Source organism: Helianthus annuus, chromosome 14 (assembly GCF_002127325.2).
Source record: "Helianthus annuus cultivar XRQ/B chromosome 14, HanXRQr2.0-SUNRISE, whole genome shotgun sequence".
Classification (NCBI taxonomy): Eukaryota; Viridiplantae; Streptophyta; class Magnoliopsida; order Asterales; family Asteraceae; genus Helianthus; species Helianthus annuus.
This window is the reverse complement of record NC_035446.2, coordinates 103,575,569-103,581,079: the sequence shown is the minus strand read 5'-3', so window position 1 is coordinate 103,581,079 and position 5,511 is coordinate 103,575,569.

The window sequence follows — 5,511 nt, the reverse complement described above, 5'->3', positions numbered from 1 at the left end:
TCTTCAGTATACTGATCAACAGTCTTTTTCACTTTCACACCAGCTTCAGTAGCACTCTCCATCATGATTTCTCTTGGACCTCTCAAAATACTTCGCCAAATTTTTGCATCTTTGACCTTAACATGTTTTTCAAAACGCCACTTCCATTCAGGGAAGTCATTTCCATCTAACAGCCTAGGAACACGAGTGGTGGTTCCAATGATGGAATCCAGTTCTTGATGTTTAGTCATAGCTGCCAGGTCAACACCTTGGTTACTCGAAGTCATAGTTACTCGATTACTTAATTAATTTACTGATTAATTAATTATTCAAGTCCAAGAGTCCAAAGTCCAAAATCTGAATGACGTTGTAAATGTCGTTGCGAGTCGAGAGGATGAGTCGAGACTGAGTTTGCAAGTGTATTTAATACTGAGTCAAGATAGGTGTTGGATCTGAGTTTGATTTTGATTGTATTTTGTGTTTGAAAATAAGATGAAAGTGGATGAGTGTGCAGCGGAATTAAGATGAAAACAAACTTTGCATACAATTAAACGAGAGTAATACTTTGATCAAACATCTTTACACAATGAACCGAAAGATTGAATTTATTTCAACGACGATTACAATGATTGATGAATGAATGCAAACTCCCCCTTAGACAGAGCTCAGTTGTTTGTTCGTGCAAAGAAGACGAATGATGCAAAAGAGCTAATAGAACAGTACAAAGTACTGAACTATTTATAGGCACTTGCAAACTACTGAGCATCTTAGCTGACGTCACCATGAAAGTGACATCTAACCTCCTAACAAACTCTAACCTCTGATCTATACAGACACTGCTTGTGTTAACTACTGCTAATACATTCTATTACAAAACAGACTTTAGAACAGCTGCTGCAACCTTCTACTGCTGTGAACCCAGCAGCACATGTCCGGATCAGCAGTGCTTGACTCAAAGCAGTAGATTGAATCAGCAGGACTTTAGTTTTCCATCAGATCTTTTACTTGAGCAGCAGTCGTAGGTCAGCACTTTGCAAGATCAGTAGATAGGAGGTCATCAGTTGTTGTAATCACTTTCAAGGGGAGAGACTTGTATGTAAACATCTGCTTATTCTGGATCCACTGCTCTGATCCAGTTTTGGCTTTAATGATCTGTTCCTCTGATAGGGTTCAATCCCAACAATCTCCCCTGGAACAAATAATGCCAAAACTCTTCATTATTGTGAACATTTTATTGCCTCACTAACAGCTCCCTTATCTGACCTTTAAATTGTAGTTCAAAGTCAAGGGCATCTGTGTCTTCATCATCCCTGCTAAGTGGAAGATCAAGGAGATCCTTCAAATCTTCAAGACTCAGGCCAAGAGCTTGTTCCCTTGATATTTTCTCCACTTCTCCACCAGACCTGAGCAAAGTCAATACGCAGGTCTGTTTGTCAATTTCCCACTTTTGTATTTTTGAGCCTGGTGGGTTTCTTGGGAGATGCTTATTTGCAGAAGTATTTGGTGAGGCTGGCCTATTCATCACTGCCTGAGCAGTGTTTGCAGTTTGACCCAAGCCAAGAGAGTCTATGATTATTTTCTTTATGCCTTCTTTTACAAGGTCATCTCCTTCTATTATCTCTTGGATGGTTTCATCTCTCAACTGTTTGTGTATCCTTCTTTTATAGATGGCATTACCAGTTGGAGCAGTGGCTCTCCTGATTTGCAGCTTTGATGGTCTTTTTGAAACCACTGCTTCAGGATAGTCAGGTTTTTGAGAAACTTTTGGATCTTTCTTTCTTAATTCCTCCAACCTTTTGTAGGTTGTCCTGACCACATCTTCTTTCCATCTTGCAATTTGTCTTTTGTTACCATATTCAGCAGCAACCAGTTCTTCTCTCATTCTTTTCAGTTCTACCTGTTTGTCAGGTACATTCTTTCTAAACTTTGCCCAGTCAGGAGGAGTGTGAGTGACTTTCCTTTTTATCATGTCTTGAATTCTTGCTGCTTCATCTTCAAGCTCAGGAACAGTCCACTCTTTGTACATGTATCTCTCTCCTTTGTACTTCTTATGAGCCGTGATGCTTTCAATGTAGTCTTTCTTCAAAGTTTCAGCTGCTCTTTCTGAAATTTGTTGACTGACATTTTTTGCAAATCGTTCAAGGGAGCTGACTTGTGTGAGCAGATATTGATAGTTTCTAGAAATTTCTTTGTCAGACTTCCCTTGAGTGTTTTTCTTTGAGATATCCTCTGCTTGCTTGGCCTTTATTTTCAAGTACTCATCAACATTTTTAGGCCAGGGATATCCTTTTATTGATGGCAAACTCCTTTTGGCAGGGTCATCCTCATAATAAAAAGATTTTATTTCTTCTCTAACAGCTTCTAGTTCAAGAGGAAATTGAACACCTGCAGGAGGTAAGGGCTTGTGCATTGGAACTGAAGAAAGAGGAACTGGTTTTGGTATTGTAACAAGAGCTAAAGATTTTGAAGAAATTTGGGATGGTGAAGTGACATCATCTTTAAGAATTAGCCTTCTCCTCTTTATTTGGGGAGGGACTGATGATGTTTTGGATGGAATGGTGGTTGTAGTGGCAGTGGTTTGTGATAGACTAACAGTTGTTGAAACAACTCGTGTTCCAACCACTGTTGTCTTTACAGCAGATGTTATAACAGCTGCTGTCTTCTGCCTTTTGGCAGGAGGTGATTTTGTTTTTGGTGGTGATGGTGGTAAGGCAGTGGGTGTAGTGTGTGTTGAAGTGGTGTGTGTTGAAATGGGAGCAGATGTTGAAACCACTGATGTACCAACAACAGTAGATACAACAGGAGTTACAACAGCTGTTTTAGGTGGTGGTTTTGGAGCAGACTTTGAACGTCTGGTTGGAATGGATTTGGGTAGCCTTACTCTTCTTGTAGGCTTCTTCTTTTCATCAATAAGATTTTCATCATCTTTTGACCCTGAAGTACCCTGATCCAGATAATCCACGCTGGCTTTCTTTTTGGCCTCTATATCCCTTTTTACACATGCAACTGCTTCTGCAAGTGCATTTGTAGTCACATCAATTTTCTTACTCCCATCTGGCAAAGGGATCTTTTTGGTCATGTTTGAATTTTCTGGTGCAAGGTAAAGACCATCCACTATTCCCTTTCTTCTCCATTCCTGAATTTTCTCCCCCTTTTTGGCATTATCTTCGGGAAGTTTATCAATGAAGAAAACTGGTGGAGGAGCAGTGCCAGTGGTGTGCAGGATCTGAGATTTGAGAGCCTTTAGATCTGCCTGGGTGTTTTTGAACCTTGACTCCATTGCATTTCTCAGCTGTTGAACATGTTTTTCATGTTGCTGATCTGCTATTTGTGCTTGATGATGGAGAAAAGGTTGAAATAGATTCCAGAGCTCATTTGTAGCAGTTGCCTGTGGTGGAGCAGGTGCTTGAGGTGGAACAGTAGTGGATTGTACCTTTTGTACTTGTAACAACTGTTGTAGCATATCTTTGAGTTCTGCAATAGAGTTATCAAGTTTCTCAACACGAGCCGTCAATTTCTTGTACTTTAAACCATCACCCAATTTAATGGGATCATCTGATTTCCCACTAACAGTGGTTTTATCAGTGGTTGAAGTAGGGAGTTTACTCCAAACATTAACCACTGATGCCCATTTTTCTTGGTACTGGGGTCTTCTTCCTTCAACACTTGACAACCTTTTGATGTTGCCAGTAGGATAAATAAATCCACTGGTGGTTGGCAGAGGTGCTATAAAAGGAATTGCCTTCGAGGAAGACTTATTGATGTAACCACTATCCAACTGTAAACTAGTGGGTTCAACAGTTGTAGTGGCTGCTTCACTTGGATTACCACAAAGAGTTACTTGTAACTCAATGGGTGTAACCTCCTCAGGTTGTGTTGGTGGGTTAGCAATGAATGATACAGCAGGTTTAGTCATTTGTTGCGGCATATTCTCATTAACAGGTGATTGAGAAGGACTGGGTAATGCCTGGTTCAAATCAATTGCATCCAACAAAAGTTGTGTTTTTGGTGGAATTGTGGATGTGATGGTGGGTGTAGAAAGCGGATTTGCCCCGGGCATTGAGCTGTGGATGATGGAAACGAGTGTATCCAGAGCATCATAATGTGGTGGCCCTTTGTGTACAACCTGTTTTTTTTGTGAAGAAGCAGGAGGAGTTATGGTTATGGGTTGAGATATTTGTACCAACTGCTGTGAGGAAGGAGCAGCAGTGGTTTCTTGTGACATTTGTGTTGTCACAGGCATTAACTCTGGTATGTCATCCTCTAGAGTTGCCGTTTTGATTGGTTTAGGGGGTTTTGGATTTTTCTTTTTGTTTTGCTTTTTGGGATTGGTAGGTGTGGGTTTCAAAACAGTTGGTCTGCTGCTTTGATCACCTAGAGCAGTAGGCTCAGCAGCAGATACCTGAGGAGCAGTGGTAGCTGCTAAATTCTGCTCAGGCACCCCTGCTTGTGTTTTGCAAGGTACTATCATTCGTGAAAAAGTTTCAGATGCTAAGCAGTTTATTACAGTTATCTCACCTTGGTTTATTAAAGCTAAATCATCCTTACTGAATTTCTTTTCAAAATAGTAACTTAAAAACCTTGGAAACAGTAAGAATGATTTGGTTTCAACATTATTAACCAAATCTTTAAAGATTTCCCGAGAATAGTTAAAATTTTCTTCTTGAAGAATTGCATATCCCAGATTTTGAATCTTTATAGGGATCTCATTAAAAGAAGTGGTTTTGTTTGAAACACATAGTAGGAGGGTATGAAATAGGAATCTGGTTGCAGGAGGAAAATAACCTTTTTCTAAGGTAAGTTTCTTCATCATTGTGGCTTCATACCCTCGTTCAATGAAGTCAATGTGCAACTCATGTTTAGTGAAACCTGCCTGATCATTGAGTTGAAGGACTTCGGAGATGGATTGTGGCGTGATTTGGACCTTTTTACCCTTTATAGAAGAGTGTATGGTGGTTGCAGTGTCTCCTTGTTTTTCAAGGGTTGCATTCTTCCAAAACTCCCTTTGGGTCGCCAAATAGATTGGTGCATCGGAGGTGAACAAAGTTTTTTACTTTGATTTTGCCATGATGGTAATAATGGAATCGAAAACATTGGTGGTTCCTGGTTTTGTGAGAAGACCCAGGAGATTGTGAGATGATTTGAATGGAATTTCAGTGGAGGTTGCCTTTTTAGAGGCTGTTTTTGCTGATGATTTTGATGTGGGTTTTGCAGATGGCTTCGATTTTGTCATTTTTGAAACGAATGATCGAAGAAAATTGTGAGAGATGAGAAGAAAAACTGCTTTGAGAAGAGAATTTTTAAGAATTCAATTCGACAGTAAAACCCTGTTTTGGTGGTGAGTGGGGGATTTTATAGGGAAGAGAGTGAATGCTGACGTGGCAGCCGTTACAAAAGGTCTGACTGCTATGTACTGCCCACGTGACAACCCCTGGTGAAAATGAAGGACAGTACTTTGATGAAAGCAACTGATGAAGGCAGTGGTAATGAAGCAGTGGATGATTTTCACTATCAGTGGATAGCATATCATTG